Here is a 22,367-nt window from a genome sequence, read left to right as displayed (position 1 = left end):
ATAAAGGTAAAATGCAAAGAATCGATAATTATTTATTGTGATAATTCAACAACAATTGATATATCAAAGAATCTAGTATTTCACTCTAAGACTAAGCATGTTTATATCAAGTATAATTTTCTAAAAGAGAATGTTGAAGCAAATGAAGTAAGATTGGTTTATATAAATACTAAAGAGAAGATTGCAGATATATTTACAAAGCCTTTGCCTAAGGAAACCTTTGAATATCTCAAAGAGAATCTTGGGGTAATACCCTCACCGATAGAGACTTAGATGATTGAAGATTGGCATCAAACCAGTAGAAACTAACAGAGAAATATTTTTCTGCCTTTGATGGAGGAGAGCTAATTCTCAGGGGGGGTAGTTGGTTGTATGTTCTGGTATTTATTCTTAATTGCTTTGGCATTTGATGTCAAAGGGGGAGAGATAGATATGGAAAAACATTATTCATTGGGAGAGAGATATATACTCTTTGTATTTTGGTTTTGATTTCTGGTATTGATCTATTCTGGAGATTGTTGGTTTTTGGTTTTTGGCATTCTATTTTGCCACTTAGATGTTTTTCCATCTAGTGTTGGCATCAATGCCAAAGGGGGAGATTGTTGGTATTATGGATGTGTTGCATTAGTTTTGTCATTGATGTCAACACTTATCCTTCTGGAGTCTACATTGTTGATTTGGCACTATGGTTATATTGGTTTACTATTGAACCGATACATTGTGTTCACCGGCAAGTTCAATGACTTATGTACAGTCACCGATATATTGTTCACTAACATAGATGATGACTTGTTGTCATCTGGAGATCACTTGATTATGTCAAATACATGGTTTGGATACTTGGTTTTGGTGTTTTGGTTATTGGTCTAATCAGGTTGACATATTTGTTGTTACCGGTAGATTGGTCTAGGTTATAGACCAGTACACGTTATCTATTCTAGATCAGTACGGCACGTTATGAAGATGATTTTTTTTGGATATTGTTGTAAATATATTGAGCTGACATGTTGTATTGCATCAAGACTTATTTGTAATTTATTTAATTGTAATAATCTTAGTGAGCCGACCTACACATTTGGTCTTAGGTTTTGTATAGATGTAAGATCTCATTTGTGAGATGAAGTATGGTATTGTAATAACCCACCATGTATAACCCAACAAAATTTCACCATTTTTTTTTGTTTAATATAACCATTTGTGTTTGATTCAATTGCATACTCTGGGCATCCATCCATTAGGATTAGGCATTCATCCATCCGGGATGAGCATCTAACCATACGAGTTAGGCCTCTATCCTTACAGAGCAGGGGATTTCATCTATCCAATACGGGTTAGGCATCTACCCATACGGGGTAGGCATCTATCTAATTGGGGTAGGGCGTGCTCTGGCCAGAGCCTTAGACTCATCGGGACCATTCGGATCCTGAGTCACTCACTAAGTACTACACTCTTCTAATAGGAGTGCACCGAGGTCGTCATCCTTAGGAGAAAACAAAATAACATAATACAAGCTTGAATTCTGCCTCAGAATTTGGCTTAAAGCCTCAGGAAGTCAAGTGAATCCATACAGGATTCCTTCCGAGTATGCATTGAATTACTTTTTCCCTTTTTTTTATTATACTTATCTTTCAAATTAGGATCCTACTCAATCCTTCTTCTTACCAAGCCTAGACCCCACCCATGATCGCCTGAGTACTAGGGACAACTCCATCCCTAGACTGCCTACATACCCATTTCGGCACGGGATCAAGGCGTAAAGTATGTAGTTTTGTTTTCTACTATATTGTTTGATGTAAATTGATTTGTGTGTATGCAACCCATTATAGGGTTAATGTCCCAAACAGTTTCTCTGCGGTTGCTACCCACAGTGGTAGCACTTAAGCAAAGGCTCAAGATGGCCTATTGCTTCTGGCCTAAAACAAATAGATCTTAGTACCTATCATAAGTGTCACCCTTGACCAAATTATCAATTCGACATCAACTCTTCAAGATTAATCAATTTCATAAAAGCATTTCACTCAATCAACCCTAACAGGCGTTTACTATGGTTTAACTCAGCGGATGTAAAATCATTTAAGGATTATCTTATTAGATTATCGATCCAAGGGGGATTACCCGCCCCTTGGATTTTTTTAACTTCCAAGTGTCCCTTATTACTCCCTGACAATTTATAGGGGCGATGCCACAGACGTCATTGATGCAGCTTTATTAGGCGTTAAGTGTAGTAGTTCAACACGATGACATTACGTGTGACCCAGAGGCACTATATATACCGAACGCTGCTAGGTTTTGGTTTTCCAACTTCTTTTATTTAGTTTACTAACTAAGAAGTTATGAAACCCTGCTAGGTTTTGGTTTTCCGACTTCCTTTATTTAGTTTACTAACTAAGAAGCTATGAAAAACATCATACTTGAAAAAATTATGAATTGAACATGTATAATTAGACATTGCAAAGCTTAATTAATTGAAACTGTAGACACCTAAAAATGGTCAATGCTTGCGGAGTCATACTTTAACATTTGCGCATTGCCTCATTTTAGGTTTTTGCATCGCATTAACATTTTCTCCTATGTCATGCACTTGGTCTTTATCATTTGCGAACATCGAGTCATTCCTCTACATTCTTCATTTGTCTTGCTTTTGAAATTGGTCTTGTCGACAACAATCTTCAGTCATGATTTTGGTTGATCTTTGTCCTTGTCAATCTTGTCATATTGCGATCGATTCATCATTGATCCTTGTCCTTTTCAATCATGTCAATTTGGTCAATTTGTCATTGATTTTTGTCAACCAATCTCAATCAAATCATTTATCAAATCATTTATCAAATCATTTATCAATCCAAAATCATGATCGAATCGATATCAACTATCCTTTGTCAAGACCTAATTGTCATTCTCGCATTGCTAAGTCATCTTCTAGGGTTTTATGATTTAATCATTTAACCTTGTTTGTCATTTCTTCCTCTAGGTTAAATAATTTATTTATTTATCCTAAGTCTTCTCATTACAATTAAATATTCATTTGATTGGCTAACTAATTATTCCTCTTTTTGTGAATGAATTAATAAATGAAAAATTATTAATTGATTCACCTAATTTCCTAATCTTTCATCAATTTTCCCTTTTGTGAATTAATTAATAAATGAGAAATTATTAATTAATTTACCTAATTTTCTAATTTCCATTATTTCTAATTCTCTAAATTTCTAATTTCCATCAATTTTCTAATTTTTCTAATTTTCTAAATTTCCTAATTCCTAATTTCCACCTTTTTTTTTCTAATTTCCTAATTGCAATTCCACCTAATTAACTTGTCTCTAGTTTCTCCCTATTTTTGTGCTTCGGTGGAAGCATGAATTTCTCATGCGTCATACTCTTGACATAGCAAGATGTCATAAGGTTCTAGTTCTCTAAGCTTTGCATTGGCAATATGTCATAATTCATGACATAGAAGGTGTCATAACCTTCTTATTTCCACTCAATTGTGCCATTTTTGAAATTAATTGCCTCTAATGTCAATTTAATGCTAATCTTGTCTTTTTTCCAATTTATCTATAAATTGGATGATTTTCTTCAATCCTGGCTAAGAATCACTTACTTGAATTACTTTGTCGAATCAATCATGCTTCGAGTATTCTTGAGCAATCATCTTGTCTACTTGCTTTCATATCATGATCATGGACTTGTAGGTGAGATCCACAACAAATCTATTTGAAGAAGAAAGAAGGACAATGGAGATTTTTGGAGGAGACATTCACGTTTGCATTGGTTTGCATTTACATTTGAATGTTTTATTTCCCTTTCTCTATTGGATGTAATTAGGATTGATCATTGCATTTTAGTTTTCGTGATTGAGCTAATAATGACCAATATCTATATGCTTGTGATGATTTCCTATTTCCTATGCTACATAAATTGGTGAACCCGACGTGAAAATGCTTGGATCTAATTTTTTTTGAATGTTTTATGAAGTTGCAGATTTTTTTTGTGGAGAAATTGCAGATTTTTTTTCGAAAAAAAAAATAGTCATAATCAATTGATAACGTAAAAAATTTTGTGCAGAATTAAAATAAACAATTTCTGGGTTTATTAGATCACGTTGTTACCTTTCCAGATCATTTTACGGTTTGTGATTTGGGTAAATATTGAGGAAGTTATGACATTTTTAATTATGCTGCTGTAAATGGTCAAAATTTTCAAAAAAAAAACAAAATCATGCAACCTTCATCTAGATTAATTTAGCTTGGCAAATTAATCATGCATTCATGCAAATTTTATCTAGATTAATCTAGGGTGGTAAATTTGATAAATTTTACATAGATTAATCTAAGAGGACAAATAATCACAACTTTTATGGATTAATTTTGATGGTGATTCATTTCTCTTAATTCTCTAACATTGTTGGTAGCTTTGTGGCGAAACGCTTGACAAAGAATTATTTCACAAACTACTAACATACTTTATGCAGGTTCGATAGTCAAAGAATAAGCATATCAAACTTCTAACTTGGGTTTTGCAGGTTGCCTAGGAAAAACAACCAAACTTTGTGTTTGTGTTTTTTAATTTAGGCACTTAGTGATTTTCTAAATAGGTTGGAATAAACATTTGTTTGCTTTGATTGTTGGAGTATGAAATTGGAGTAGGAGAGTATGCGCTCATCCTCTTAGGGTGATCAGAAATCCAGATCTTCGATACCATGCTTTTGTCTTTGATTGTTTGTCTCCTTTAGAGGACCTGCCTTCCCGACCACTTTGCTTTTGTAAGCAAGTGATAATCGTGAGAAGGGGATGACCCAAAGTGAGTACGGCTAGAATACCTTGGCATTCTAACTCACTATAAAAAAATACCTGATGGGCGAAAGCTTTGAAGGAAGTGTTACGTGGGAATTGCAGTTACTTGGGAAGTGATGACCCTTGAACTCTTTCTCATATCAACATCTAAGTAGGGCCTCTTGGTCTAAATCGTGCTTGCACGACTACATTTGTTTGGTATCTTGATGGGCTTAATGTCTCAATCACACTTACGTGACATCAAGGAGTAATGCTTAACAGAAATCCTTACTAAACACCTTGTTTTTAGAGGCCAAAAACCCTTCTAGTTGCTTGAGAAGGACAAGTTCGGATACTTGGAAGAGATACTAAGTTCGCCATGGGGAGATTTCCATGGGGACTGATGCTTGGCTGCCCTGAGAAGTGAGTGTCGTGGAGGGGAGCCTGTGGGGTCAAGCATCTATGTATTCTCCTTGAATCCCATAATGAGTCTACCTCTCAAGTACCTAATGTCTTTGCCTACCATAAGAAATGTGGGAATGAGCATGATTGTCTTGAGTCTACGTTGCAATATCTTGTATTCTTTGATTGTCAAAAGTTGAATTTTATCTCATTTCAAGAACAAGGCAAATTGATTCAAAACAAAGTTTAAAGACAAGAGACATTCGTCCAATAAAAGTTCAACAAAGTTCAAAACATCTTCCAACATGGTTATCAAACATTTATGTCACTTACATTTAGGTTCATCCTAGGTTGCATTTTTCAAAGTCATTGTCAAATATCAAGGTTAGGTTTCACCTAAGTCATACTCCTTTTGCATATTAATAAAGGTCATCCATTTGCATATGTCCTCTTGCATTAAAATCATATCATTGTCATACATTCATATTTGCATACCCTAAGTCTCTTCATTGAGCTTGAATCATTATCATATCATAGTAGGGTCCCTTTCATAGTAATTGTCCCTTTGCATATAGTGTCTGTAGTCACATAAATCTGTCCAGCTTAATTAAATGAATATTTCGTATTTATTTGATTAAAAATCCACTAGCCATCAGTTAATTAAATAAATATTTAATTAATTCATCCCCAAACATTCTTCTATTAATTAAATAAATTATTCAATTTATTTTAATTAATTCATTCATTAAACCAAATACAAATCAATTAAATAAATAAAATCAATTTATTTAATTAAAATCCCCCTATTCCTCTTTTAAATAAATTAACATTTATTTAAATCATTTTAAAACCTCCCCCACTTGCATTTTCCTACAAATGCAACTTGCACATATTTATTGAAATAAATGAATTTTTATTTTAAATAAAATCCTATTTTCCCTCACCCACCAAATCCACTTGCAAAATCTAATCCCCTTCTAGATTATTCTAAACCCCTTCCTAATTAGCCTAATCCATCCCCTAAATATTGTCACATTCCTAAGCAAAGGGAAGTCACTTCTCAAAATCCTCAAAGTCTTGGATAACCATTAAAGGTTTTCAACCTTCAACCACTTAAATCCTCAAAGTCTTTGATAGCCATTAAAGGCTTCCAACTTTCAACCACTTAATCCCCAAAGTCTCCAATAACCATTAATGGTTAATTCAACCCTCCCACATGGTTAAAACATTTGTTTTGACTCAACCTCTACCCAACCCAAGGGTCTCATCAAGCCTTTAATGCTTTGACCATGATTATCTCTTAATCATTTTCACAAAGGTTTATCCTTGGATTAACTCCTAATCCAGTGGGTAATCCTAATTTAGGCTTGACCCTTAGCCTTTAGATAACCATGAGGTCTTCTCAGGCCTTTAATGCCTCCAACCTCTTCTCTCAACCCAACCCTATGTTGACATTTGTCACCATTTCATTGGTGTCAATTGTGCACATGGATTCCCAACTTTCAAGCTTGACCCTTGATTAAACCTTTCAATCCTGGCCATCCATTGCTCCATTTTTCCTATAAATAGAGCCCATTCCTTCATACTCCACATCCTGAAAACTTGTATGCATTTAGGCTATAGACATTTTTAGAGAGCATTTAGCATAGCATAACTAAAATCTTGTCTTTTTTGGTAAAATATATCATTTTAGCATCAATAGCATAGTATTTAGCTTTTCATTTCATATTTGAAGCTTAATATTAAATCTCAATCCTCCATAAGCATCCATAGTGCAAAAAGCTGCTGAGAGCTACACTATTTTGGAACTTGGAGAGGAGAGGAACAAGGGAGAAGGAACTAAGAGTATGTTAGGAGGTATTTGGAGATGCCTCATCATGTTTGCTTTGATAGTTAAATATGCTTGCATGCTTGTAGTCTCTCTTTTGGTATGCCTTTTTAGATTAGTTTTTGATTGACTAACACTAATGTTTTGTGTGTTTTTGTGTTATTTGATCATAGACTAATCTTGTGCCATTTAGGAGGGCATCAGTGTTAAACCTAGGTCTTGTCATACTTGAGTAATCCAAATCTTTGATAAACCCTAAGTCATTGTTAGGAGGTCTAGACCTTATCAAATCTTTTTTCCTTTTGTCATTATTGTCATTTCGTCAAACCTAGCTTAGTATCCAAGCATATAGGGGAGACATTGTCATCTTGTCCTTTGTCACTTAGTCCTTTTGTCCTTTGAGGTCTAGACATCATTCCAATTTCCTAAGGGTCTCTTTTAGATTTGCATTCATAAGTTTGTCAAAATCTTCAAAAACAACAAAAACATTAAGTTGCATTGTCATTCTTTTAGGTTGCATTTGTCAATCCCATTAGTTGCATTGCATAGTGACATGTTTGTTGAAATGAGGTCTCAACCTTCTTACGAAGCCATGTCATCACAATTGAGCAATCAATCATGTCAATCCAATCTCTACATGTCTCAGAACTTGGATCAAACTTATCATGATGATGTAAATGTCCAAATACAAAAACTAGAGGAGAAACTAGCTCATGAAAATGAGATATTGGAACAAAAAGTGAAAAACATTGTGAAGAATAGATCACAAATGTCCAAAATGTTTCAAAAACTTCCAGGTCGAAATCCAAATATTGAGCCAATTGATGTAAGATCTCTTCTTGAACGATCAGACATACCAGCTCTCCTCTCCCAAATAGAGATGATGAAACAATTTCAAGAAAAGAGACAACAACATTATGTGCCTCCACAACAAGAACAAGAAGGTGTTTACTATCAATCACATTTTCAATCATCACAACCAATTGTTCAACATTTTCAACCATCACAACCAATGGTTCAACATATACAACCTATGGTTCAATTTCAACAATATGTCCAACCAACTATACAATGTCCACAAATAGTTCAACCAATGGTGGAGTATCAACAAGTTCAAGTTCAATCAACATATCAATGTCAACAACCGCCACCAAACATTCAAAAACAAAGGTTGCAACACACACCAACCCAAGTTTCAAACATGTCAGAACAATTAAACCAAGTCCAATATCAAAACATGACATCAAATCAAAAACAAGTTCAAATTCCAGATACAACTATGTCAAAACCTCGAAAGAAAGGTGGCTTTATTGCAATGCTCTTAAGGAAACGACCAAGTGAGTTCTTTGAAGAAGATCAAGATAATACACTTATGTCTAGCAATGCCTCATCCCCTCGCAAACACATTGACTCTCGAGTGGCATCTATCCCTACACCTCTAGAAGTTTCACAAGAACCTTCCATATTGTCCTCATCAAACAATACACCCAAGGATGAAGTTACCCAAGAGCTATCCATAATTGATTGCCAAGAGAATCCAATTCATGATGCACATCCTTGTCATGTTTCAGAAATACAAGACCCAATGCCACCATGCACTTTATTGCCATTACCTATTTTAGAGGACCCCAGTCAAAGTCCCTCTTCCTCATATTCAAGCATTGATTCCTTGCTAGAATCCATCACAAATGTTCAAAGTGCATTTCCTTCATGCCAAAACATTGATTCCTTGTCAGAATCCCCCATGCATATCCAAAGTCCAACCTCATGTCAAGAGGATAATTTAGAGCACGAAGAAACGTGTCTTGAAATAAATCAAGATCAAAATCCTGAAACCTTATCATCCCATCCAATTGTTTACCAGGACCCCATGTTCCCAGACACTCATGACGATTCCCCTATTCTTGTCCATCCTATCCAAAATCCTATTGACACTCCATTCCCTGAGCAAGATCAAGATATCCCAGTTCATCCAATCCCAAACGATCCCCTTCCAGTTCATGAACACAATGTCCTTTCAAATCCCATTGACATTCCAGATATCCCTTCCATCCTTTCCGATGATCCCATTAAAAGTCAAGAGCAAAGCAATTTTAAAGAGGAATCCAATGATCTTCCTCCTTGTCAAGATCAAAGTATCCTTCCAAATTCATTTCCAACACAAGACCCTATCATTCCTTCAGATCCTCCTCAAGATCCTTTTGTTCCTCCATCTCCTTGTCCTAATGCTCCATATACACTCCAAGATCGCATTTCTTTTGATGATCCCATTATTTCTCCCATTCCATCTCTTGAAGAGCCTGTCATTGAACCATGTCCACTACACAATCCTAATCCCCCTCATGATTCTAACATGTCAGTGCAAGATGTTCATGAACCCTCGACATGCATAATGGGTTCTTCCACTTTGGTGCAATCCGATCCACTTCAAGATCTCATTATTTCTCTCATATCATATCCACCTCATAATGGACACACGTCTTCTTCCCAAAGAAAAGAGTATCCTACAAGTCAAAATATTGATAAAGGCAAAGGGGTAGACCTTCACAAGCAAGAACCCCTTCATATCAAAGAGTATACTAATGGTCATGGCTACAAAGCTCACACTCAAGGCGTTGGTATCCCTTCAAAGTCAAAATCCAAAGGTCCACCTTCCCAATCATCGCTTCCATCCATTCTAGGTCCCTATATCCCTTCATCTCCTATGCAACATCAGCAAAGGCACACATCTTGGAGAACCTTCCATCCATCCAACATGCCTCCATATCATTCCCATCCACACCAACATTCATTCCCTCTTCCAAGCAATTTGGATGCCAAGTATAAGCATCATAAGTCTAGCAATCCACATGTATTCCAGGATCAACATGTCCAATATAATCGACATGTCAAAACAAAGAACAATATGATCTATAAAGAAAAAAAAATATCCAAAAGACCACAAAGGCCCATTGAGCAAAATAAAGCAAAGTCAAAATCTATATGGGTTCCTAAATCCCTTGTGCAAGCAATGCACTCCAAGGAACCACAAAAGCATGAAAAATCAAAAACCATGTGGATCCCTAAGCAGCTCCTTGAAGCACAAAAGCCTAAAGAAACATCCAACTTGGCATCCAAAATTGCTATTCCTCCCTCCAAACCTCTCAGATCTGTTCCTCCATCACCTTCTTCATCCATTTTGGGCCCTTATGTCCCAAAATCACTATCCTTTCCTCCATCCAAATATCCAAAATACAGTTGTCCTCCATCAGTCCATCACCCCTCAAGGTGTGTGCCAATGTTGATCTTGCCAACATTTCCATCCACTCAAGCACAATTCTTCCAATACCCTATCCATTATCCAATGCATATTTTCCATCCTTCCATCCCTCTGGTCCAATCCTTTGCATAAATCCTCGCCTTAGTTTCATCTCTTTTTCCATGTCCTTATCCTACCAACGTCTTTGAGCATACTTTCAAAGGTCATGGTCCATTTATTTCAAGGCTACTATCCAAAAAAAAAAAAAAGAGACGCTTGAGTCCTTCTTCAATCCCCTATCATGTGTCCATCTTCTATTGAAAAAGTCAAAAATACAAAAAAATCAAAAAAGTGAAAAAAAAACAGAACAAAAAAAGACAAAAGAAAAGAAAAAAGTAAAGCAAAAATAATTCGTCCACTGGTGAAAACCTGGCAAACAGGCGCCTTGGGCAAGTACCGTGATGAAAACCTGGCAAACAGGCGTCATGCGTAATCTATGAACTTCTTGCACACCACACTTGGGGCCAGATTTCCCCCTTCATATCCTATTGCCCTTCATTATCCTATCATACCATGTCATTACCCTTCATATCCTATTGTCCCTCATGTCCAGTTTCCCTTTCCACCTTTGATCTTGACAAGGCTGAGGATCTTCATGAGCATCACGCATCTTGTTTGCAGCTTTCAGTCTATCATAGCTTTTGGTCATTTATCCATTTGCTTATTATAACCTTTCATCCATATTCCCTAGCTTATTGCAACTTTCTGCCACTATCCCGTATCTTATCCCGACCTTCAGTCCATGTCCCTTATCCATTCTTGGTCTTGCTTATCCTATCCATATCTTATCACTAGCCATACACTCTTTTTCATTCCTTGATCTTGATCTAACATAAGGACGTGAAATGCAAAACATATTTTTCAAAAACCTCTTGACATGTCCCGCATGCCATGTCACTGCTTTTACATTGTCATATCCAGTCTCTTGTCCCATCACGCAATAGCCCTTCAAAATTGCATCTGTATTGTCTCCATGATAAAAGGCCTTTGTCTTCCCTCTATCCACCATCATTTCAGCAAGCCTATTTATTCACCTGTCATATTTCCTTGCCTTGCTAGACACTGGGGGCAAAATCATGAAAAAGATCACAAAAATTTCAAAAATGTCCTGAAAAAAGATCATAAAAATTGAAAAATGTCCTGAAATAACTCAAAAATCAAAAAAATTGAAAAATGACCTGAAATAAATCGAAAAATCGAAAAATGTCCTGAAAAAAAAAAATCATAAAAATCGAAAAATGTCCTTAAAAAAATTCATAAAAATCGAAAAATGTCCTGAAAAAAAATCATAAAAATTGAAAAATGTCCTGAAAAATATCATAAAAATTGAAAAAAAATCTCCAAAAATCCAAAAAAATCATATAATGTCCTGAAAAAATCCCTAAAAATTCAAATAAAGTCCTGAAAAAACACACAAAAAATTGTAAAATCTCCAAAAACAAAACATAAATATCCCCTCTGTGCATAGACAACTCACTGAGTATACATCCAATGACTCGCAATCCAACGTTGCGCTTTAATGAAATCATGCGTAAATAGATGAACTCTTTCCATCAAACCACACATTCAACCTGATCAAACTTGTCATATCAATCAACCTCAAAATCATTTGTCCTTGTCACTACTATCATGGGTCTTATACAGGGTGTGGTATACTCGAAACCAGACTGTGTCTTGTCTTAGACGGGGTACCGCATGTCCTGAAACTAGACAGCATGATCGTCCTATCAACGCTTTCAACTTTTGACAATGAAGATCAAGATGTTTGTTTGATTTGTTGGAATTTGTGCATCTTGTCTTTTTATTGATTTATCTTTGGCTTCGATCATGTTCCTATGTTGCTCGATGATGTCACTGAGTGATTTAGAGTGACCGGGATGGTTCATGGTCCCTTTCTTTTTTTGTTGTGATTGTTGTTTGTCTGCGCTGTATCTGTCTTACACAAAGGGATTGCATTATCGCTCTGGCCTTCATTGCCATGTAGCGCCGCATCCATTTTGCCATATCAAATAAAGGTTCTCACCTACTTCTGTGCATTGGTGAAAGCAAGTATTTCTTCATCTCTACCTGTCCTCTGTCTAATTTCTGCTTACTAACATTTCTTCGGTCAGTCTTGGCAGTCCGTTTGATCCTATCATTTTCTATCATTCTTATCGATCAATTGGCCTCTTTTCTAGATGTTTCCGGCCAATTCCTCGAGGGGGCATGCATATGTCATTGTTATTGTCTGGGGCATTTTCATATGTCATTGTCAGTGTCTGGGGCATTTTCATTATTGTTCTTTGAAACAACGCTTAAAATCACATTGTCTCAAAGAGGGGCAAAATGTAGACACCTAAAAATGGTCAATGCTTGCGGAGTCATACTTTAAAATTTGCGCATTGCCTCATTTTAGGTTTTTGCATCGCATTAACATTTTCTCCTATGTCACGCACTTGGTCTTTATCATTTGCGAACATCGAGTCATTCCTCTACATTCTTCATTTGTCTCGCTTTTGAAATTGGTCTTGTCGACAACAATCTTCAGTCATGATTTTGGTTGATCTTTGTCCTTGTCAATCTTGTCATATTGTGATCGATTCGTCATCGATCCTTGTCCTTTTCAATCATGTCAATTTGGTGAATTTGTCATTGATTTTTGTCAACCAATCTCAATCAAATCATTTATCAAATCATTTATCAATCCAAAATCATGATCGAATCGATATCAACTATCCTTTGTCAAGACCTAATTGTCATTCTCGCATTGCTAATTCATCTTCTAGGGTTTTATGATTTAATCATTTAACCTTGTTTGTCATTTCTTCCTCTAGGTTAAATAATTTATTTATTTATCCTAAGTCTTCTCATTACAATTAAATATTCATTTGATTGGCTAACTAATTATTCCTCTTTTTGTGAATGAATTAATAAATGAAAAATTATTAATTGATTCACCTAATTTCCTAATCTTTCATCAATTTTCCCTTTTGTGAATTAATTAATAAATGAGAAATTATTAATTAATTTACCTAATTTTCTAATTTCCATTATTTCTAATTCTCTAAATTTCTAATTTCCATCAATTTTCTAATTTTTCTAATTTTCTAAATTTCCTAATTCCTAATTTCCACCTTTTTTTTTCTAATTTCCTAATTGTAATTCCACCTAATTAACTTGTCTCTAGTTTCTCCCTATTTTTGTGCTTCGGTGGAAGCATGAATTTCTCATGCGTCATACTCTTGACATAGCAAGATGTCATAAGGTTCTAGTTCTCTAAGCTTTGCATTGGCAATATGTCATAATGCATGACATAGAAGGTGTCATAACCTTCTTATTTCCACTCAATTGTGCCATTTTTGAAATTAATTGCCTCTAATGTCAATTTAATGCTAATCTTGTCTTTTTTCCAATTTATCTATAAATTGGATGATTTTCTTCAATCCTGGCTAAGAATCACTTACTTGAATTACTTTGTCGAATCAATCATGCTTCGATTATTCTTGAGCAATCATCTTGTCTACTTGCTTTCATATCATGATCATGGACTTGTAGGTGAGATCCACAACAAATCTACTTGAAGAAGAAAGAAGGACAATGGAGATTTCTGGAGGAGACATTCACGTTTGCGTTGGTTTGCATTTGCATTTGAATGTTTTATTTCCCTTTCTCTATTGGATGTAATTAGGATTGATCATTGCATTTTAGTTTTCGTGATTGAGCTAATAATGACCAATATCTATATGCTTGTGATGATTTCCTATTTCCTATGCTACAGAAACAACTACTTCAATGGCATTCAAGTACCATTTGATAAAAAAATACCATTCTTCTACAACTAAACTATTTAATATATAATTGCATGATAATGACAATTATGGACTCACATATTAAAACATGTAACTTGCATGAAGATGATGGAAATGTAACTTGCTCATCAATGAATGCAAATTAATATTAAAAAAATTCGTATGATGCAAAAATAGTGTCATTTACATGCAAAATTATGAAAAGTTTACTTCCATCATGAGAATAAATGATTATAGAGTTACTAGTTTAAAATGAGCAATTAGTTTAGACTTTTGGCAATTTTGGATCAAATCATAATAATATGACTTAATTGTTTAAATGAATCTAAAATTTCCGACCAAGTAACCCAATAAATCTCAAATGGATTGAGAGATTCCAATTATATACATTAATTTAACATTACAAATTTATTATCCAATATCCTAATTATTCATAAATCTTCCTAAGTTAAATTTGCTAACTTAAATTTACCCTAAGGTAATTAACAATTTTTAATTTGCAATTTATTATGTATATATACAAAAAACTAAATAATTAAATAACAAAAAAAACGTAACTTGTTTAAGGTTAAATGGGGAGTGGGGACCCATGGGCCCCGTCACCCTTGCAGACCTGCAGGTGCAGGCCTACAGAGGTGAGGGGACACCATGGGCCCCTCCACTCCCCCTGCAGCCACTGTCGTGACAGTGACCGCAGGGGTAGTGGAGGGTACCACTACCCCCAGCAGTTACCTTAATTACCGCCTCCCCTTGCACGATGCCCAATAATGCCTATTTGAAATAAATTTTGAAGAGCTCTTTTTTCTTTAATAATCACTTTGCGATATTTTGCATATTCATTTTCGTTTTGGTATAAATTTAATAATATATATATATATATATATAATATACATATATATATTTATATTTATATTTACATTTATATGTGTTTTTTTTTCTTATTTCCAGTTTATTAAAAATATAAGAGAGATATAAATATAAATAAAAGATATATGTACAAAAGGAATATTATTATAAGAATATGAATATAATCACAGAGATGAAATAACACAGAGAGATTAATTCGTTTCAGCAATGTACAGATAACTGAAAAATAGATGATTATGCTGAGATAAACAAAGCTTCCAGAGAAAGATTTTCAGGAACTAATATTCATAGAGACAGATTTATATTTTATTTCCATAGAGAATAATGGATACAGTGAAGTTTATATTTTATTTCCAGACATTTTTCCGTTCACAGAGAAGTAAGACTGCTCTTAAGGAATTAAGATTTATGATCAAATATACATTCAAAGAGAAATGGATTTTTACTCACAGGAAAAAGAAAAAATATTTAAATAACTTCATATGCAGAAGATCAAACTTGTATTCGCACAGAGGTAAGATTATTCACAGGGAAGTAAGATTTAATTAAAGAAATGAGATTTACATTCAAATTTCCAATCCAAGAGAGAGAGTAATGAATTTAATAGAAGAATAATAAGGAACAAGAATTCATACACAAGTGATTATCATTTAATCACACAGAGAAGAGTTTAATCTCAGAAAAAGAAATTTAAATAAAGGAAATATGATTTTTTGCACAAATCTAAAAATTTTGGAAAAGCAAAAGCAAGATCTGATATATATATTTTTCTAAAGAAATTTAAAAAGCTATCTTTCACATGCATTATATGAAAAGTACTTTTATCAATATTTATCCCTAAATAAGAAGAAAAGATTTGCAATCTAATTTATATAAAGGAAGATCTAGAAGCTATATTTTTTGATAATACAATTTTTTTTCATATGTAAATGAAAGATGACAAAGGAAGAGAACCTAGCTTATCGAAGCTCGATGTTGAATCCTCTCCAATCTTCTAACTATCCTTTTTATATCCTTCCTTGCAACTTGAGAGAAATCTTCAAGAACAACTTAACAATCCTACAACAAAAATGAGAAAACCAAAGAAGATCCTACTACTTGGGAAATATTTTTTTCAAAACGTAATCAACTCTGTTTTTTGAAAACTTGCATACAATATATATGAAAAATCCCTTAATTCCACTATCTAGAGAAATTAATTAAGAATGAGATTCTTTTCCAATATTGGACTCATGCAAATTTATTAAAAAACTTAGTGGGGGAGTTACATGCAAGGCATTGAATATTCCTCTAGAAGCTTCTAATTCCTTCTACAACATGTGCCATAATTGGGAGTGGGAAAATAAAATAAAAATAATTATATTCTCCAAGTGTGTGTGTGTTTGTCCATTTTTTATTCTTTTATAATATTTATTCAATCATTTTCAATAGCTCAACCAAAAATATAATAGAATTGTATCAAATCAAAAAGTGATAAAGGAGGGTTGTGACATCCTCCCCCCCTTAATTTGTGCATCGTCCCGATGCACTTATTGAATGTATCCAAAAGAGTCTATAGTTCATGATTAGTTTAAAACAAATAAGGAAACAAATGTTGCATTTCCCTAGTATCTTCCCACGTGGCATTCTTCTCATCATACTGGTTCCATTGTACTTTGCATTGATCAACCTCTCTGTTGCGCAATTGGCACTGGCTCCTCTCCAAGATTTTGAATGGCTCTATCATTATTCCTCCCATTTCCTGGACCTGTAAGGCATCCCAATTCAAAATATATTTCTCATTAGGTACATACTTTTTAAGAAGAGATACATGGAAGGCATAATGGATTTGGCTCAACTGGGGAGGTAAGGCCAACCAGTATGCAACTGGATTAATCCTTTCCAATACTTCAAAGGGTCCAACATAACGAGGTGCAAGCATAGTCTTTTTCCCAAACCTTATGGAACTCTTGTGTGGCCTAACTCTTAGGAAGACTTTCTCTCCCACCTCAAAATCCCTTGGTGTCCCGTTCTTGTCTGCATAACTTTTTTGCCTATCTGAGGCTTCCTTCAAGCTTTGCCTAATTTCCTTAGTTTTCCTTTCCATTTCCTTCAACATATTTGGTCCAACAATTACTCTATCTTCAAGGCTATCCCAACTCAAAGGTGTTCGACATGGCCTACCATACAATGCTTCGAAAGGTGCCATTCCCAAATATGTTTGATATGTATTATTGTAAGCAAACTCTACCAGAGGTAGGTAATCTTCCCATTTCTTTTGTTGGTCCATGCAGTACATGCGGAGTAGGTCTTCCAAAATCTCATTTGTCCTTTCTATTTGACCGTTGATTTCATGATGGTATGCAGTACTAAAATTTAGTTGAGTTCCCAGAGCTGATTGAAGAGTTGTCCAAAACCTTGAAGTGAATCTAGCATCTCTATCTGATATGATTTTCTCTGGCATTCCATCCAATCTAAATATTTCCTTAACAAAGCATCTAGCCAGGGTAGGTGCATCATCCGTTAGATTCCCCAGTATAAAGTGTGCCACCTTAGTGAGTTTGTCAATTACCACCATTATTGTATCATGCCTATATGGTGGCATGGGCAACCCTTGCAAAAAATCCATGCTAACAACCTACCACTTGTGTTGAGGTACATCGTGTAACTGTAATAATCTAGCTGGATGTCTATGTTCTGCCTTTACTCTTTGACACTCCAAACATTTAGCCACATACTTGACTATGTCATTCTTCATCCCTTTCCAAAAGTATAACTTCTTTAGATCTACGTAAAGTTTGTTAACTCCCGGGTGTCCTGAGTAAGGGGCATTATTAGCCTCCGACAAGACTGCTTCCCTTAAGTCTCCTGAATTAGGAATATAGATTCTATTATTGTATCTGAGCAACCCATCTTCGTCTAATGTATACCCTTCAACCTTAGGATCTGTTGGATCATATCCTAAAGTCAATCTGACTTGCTCATACCAGGGGTCATGTCCCTGCTCATCCATTACTTGCCTTTTGAAAGAAGTTTTGAATGTTGCTATAGTCATCAAGTGTCTCCTCCTACTTAAAGCATCTGCCACCCTATTTTCCTTTCCCTTAATATATTCAATTTCAAAATCATATTCACTTAGAAACTCTAACCACCTTCTTTGTCTATCATTTAAGTGGGGTTGGGTAAAGATGTACTTTAGTCCTTGGTTATCTGACTTTAACTCAAAGGGCTTCCCTAGTAAGAAGTGTCTCCATTTCTATAGGGCATGCACAATTGTTGCTAACTCTAAGTCATGGGGTGCATAATTAACTTCATGAGTCTTCAGTTTCCTGGATTCGTAAGCTACTACCCCTTCAGCTAGGACAAGTACTCCTCCTAAACCTTCAATAGAAGCATTAGTTATGACTGTAAAGTGTCCATTCGGATCTGGTACTTTTAGAATGGGTGTTGAAGTTAGTTTCCCCTTCAAAATTTGGAATGCCTTATCACTTTGTTCTATCCACACAAATCTTTTACCCTTCCTCTGTAATGATTTGATGGGGTTTGCTATCTTAGAGAATCCTTCCACAAACCTCCTATAGTACCCTGCTAGCCCCATAAAGCTTCTTACCCTTGAAACATTTTTAGGGATCAGCCATTCTACTATTGCCTTTATCTTATCTAGATCAACTACCATTCCTTCCTTTGATATTATATGCCCAAGGTAGTGAATCTTTTCCTCGAAGAAAGCACATTTTGACAGTTTCCCATATAACTTATGTTCTCTCAACCTTTCCAAAACAATTTGTAGGTGTACTAAATGTTCCTCCTCATTCCTAGAGTAAATCAATATGTCATCCAGAAATACCAAAACAATTTTGTCCAAGTAGTCATGGAGTACACTATTCATTAGGTTCATAAATGCAACTAGGGCGTTGGTTGTAAGGAAAGAAAGTTCAGAATTTGCTTCCCTAATGTCAATTTGCAAAGGAGAAACAGACTAGTGTAGACAAAATTTAAACATTTACTGAATATGGCATGAGTAAAAACATACACAAAAACCAACATAGAGAGATAACACACAGAGTTAACGTGGGAAAACCCTTTCGGGAGAAAAAACCCACCACCAGCAAATGATCGACTTTATTATCAGTATGTTAAAAACAATACAATACAGTCTCATCTGTATATTTCCTTCACTCTGTTATACAGTCATTCCAGATTGACATACAAACAATCGGATCAAACTCTTCATAGAACACACAGCAGCTCTCAAGTTTCACCCCTTCATTTGGATTACAGTCGGCTTCAAATACCAAACTAATCGACGGTTCATCAGAGTAACTGCACCAATGGCTCGAAGTCTAACCATCTTCCTGCGTTGGTCTGCATTCATGAAAAATAATTATCCCACATGCAGTAGAGAACCGGGTCGGTTCGTATTCATTTACACCGACGGTCTCATACTTAGTGTCTGAGAGTCAATCTTTTGGATCTCGGTTCGACCTTGCTCTCGCAGTCGGTCTCCGCTCCAGCGGCTATCGGCACAACATTCAAAAGGTAAAGTCGATGACCCGATGATACCCGATCATCTAAGGCGACTCCATTCGGTCATCAGTAAAGCTCTCCAAAAGATACTCCAATCACTGATGGCTAGGAGTGGTCTCCATCAGGACATCAGAACAGTAACACAACTACTATCCCGATCACGAACTCATCGGCTCATCAGACCAAATACAAAAATGCTATCCCGATCTACATTGCCAGCCCGATAAGATGATTTCATCGGGTCATCGGAACACAAAAAAGAATACTATGCCGATAAGTGAAACACTTTGAGACAAGGTAGAGCGGACTCATTGGGACATCGGCATGACATTTAGAATGTCAACCCGATAGCCGATATGCGACCCGAACGCTAAAAGGCGACTTCATCAGGCATCATCCTAACTCTAGATCACTAAAGAGAACTTCATCGGATCATCGACACACCTCTGTTGCAGTCTTCCCAAAAACCCAAAGTTATTCTGATCTCCCGATAATACCATAGAGACCCCATTGGACCATCGGCATATTGCTCCCCAAGTCATTCCGATATCCGAAGTTACCTCGATGACCGAAGTCGACTTCATCAGGTCGTCGAGATGACTTCAAACCTGCTATTCCGATACCCGATAGAGAAGAATACATCGGCAAGAGTTATGCCGATAGAGCTCACAAAATCCTTCATACTATTTCATCGGCAAGACTTAACCTGATCAGTATGGACAATTGTCAAGTGAATTAGAGGCACATATTCCAACAAACTCCCACTTGATGAGGAATTCATTGGACTGAGATACCATTCCAGACCTTACTGACAAACATGGGTACGAAGACCCATAGAATTTGAACACCACCTAAACTTGTGTGTGCTCACTGGTTTCATCAAGGCATCTACAACATTTTGCAGAGTGCCTGCCTTGTTAAGATAAACTTTTCCATCTTCCACCATGTCACGTACGAAACGATACTGAACATCAACATGCTTCGACCTGGCATGGAAAGTAGGATTCTTTGCCAAACATATGGCACTATGACTGTCACTCCAGACTTCAATCTGCCTTGCATCAAAACCAATGTCAGAATGCAAACGTCTAAGCTAGACTACTTCTTTGCAAGCATGTGTGGTTGCCATGTATTCTACCTCTGTATTGGACAAAGCAACTACAGCTTGCCGCTTGCTCATCCAACTAACTGCTCCACCATTTAGGACAAAAACATACCCACTGTTAGATCTCCTGCTGTCAATATCCCCTGCTCAATCAGAATCCATGTAACCACAAATACTGAGAGTTCTTTTTGACTCCCTCAGATTACCATGGTAACATAATGCAAAATTTGAAGTACCCTTCAGGTATCTAAACACTCTCTTTACAGCATCCCAGTGTGATCTCCCTGGATTCGACATAAACCTACTAAGTACTCCCACTGGTTGGGCAATGTCTGATCTTGTACAGACCATAGCATACATCAGACTACCTATAGTACTTGCATAAGGTACATTTTTCATTTCTTCAATCTCTTTTGGAGATTTTGGACTGTCCAGCACAGACAACTTAGTTCCCTGCAAGATGGGAACAACCTGTAGTTTACAGTCAGACATGTGAAACTTGTCAAGAACATTGGTTATGTATTTTCTCTGGCTGAGCCAAAGTTTCCTCTTAGACCTATCTCTTTTGATCTCCATTCCCAGAATGTAATTTGCTGGTCCTAAATCCTTCATTTCAAATTTCATACAAAGCTAAGATTTTAAATCTAAGATCATACTTTTTGTGTTTCCTATGAACAACATGTCATCTACATACAAAGCTATGATAAGAATCCTATCACCATCAGTTTTGTAGTAAACACAATGATCAGCTTTGGATCTCACAAATCCCAACGACAAAACAAATGTATCATACTTCTGATACCACATTCTGGGAGACTGTTTCAAACCATATAGAGACTTCTTGAGTTCGCATACTAGATGTTCTTTACCTTTTTCCACAAAGTGCTCAGGCTGAGACATATAAATTTCTTCTTCAAGATCACCATGAAGAAATGTTGTCTTCACATCCATCTGCTCAATCTCCCAATCATATGCTGCTGCAAGTGACAAGAGAAATCTAATAGATGTCAACTTAGCTACAGGAGAAAATATTTCCCCATAGTCAATACCTTCCTTTTGCGAATACCCCTTTGCAACTAGTCTTGCCTTATACTTGTCAATGCTGCCATCTAGACCATACTTCTTTTTGAATACCCACTTACAACCTACAGGCTTTCTGTCTTTAGGCAATGGCACCAAATCCCAAGTTCCATTTTTATCCAATGATGACATTTCATCATTCATGGCTTCCAACCAGGAATCTGAATCAGACATTTCAATTGCTTCTTTTACAGTCCTAGGCTCATCAGTATATACAAGTAATGCATAAGCACAATTAGAATTCAACATAGATTAATTGTACTAATTAGGTGTATACCTTTCAGGTTGTCACCTCTCTCAAGTAGATCTTCTCAACTCTGGTGTTGAGGCTTCTTGAGGTTCACCAGGAGGCTCATTATCATGTTCTTCTTCAGAACTACTTGAACTTCTTGAACTCTCCTCATCTTCAGGTATCTCTCGAGATTCTTCTTTGACTGGAGGTACTTCAACCTCAACTTCTCCTTTCTTTTCTATTTTATGATCTAATGACATAGGCTTCATCTCATGAAAAATCACACTTCTGCTGAATAAAACCTTACCAGTCACTGGATTCCAAAGTTTGTATCCTTTCACACCAACTCCATAGCCAATGAAGATACATTTTACCGCTTTGTTATCCAACTTAGATCTATTCACATTAGGCACATGAGCATATTCCTCTGCACCAAAAACACGTAGGTGCCTTAAAGAAGGTTTCTTACCAGACCACGTTTCCATAGGT

The sequence above is a fragment of the Cryptomeria japonica genome, chromosome 4 (assembly GCF_030272615.1).
Source record: "Cryptomeria japonica chromosome 4, Sugi_1.0, whole genome shotgun sequence".
Lineage (NCBI taxonomy): Eukaryota > Viridiplantae > Streptophyta > Pinopsida > Cupressales > Cupressaceae > Cryptomeria > Cryptomeria japonica.
This window is presented reverse-complemented; position numbering follows the sequence as displayed.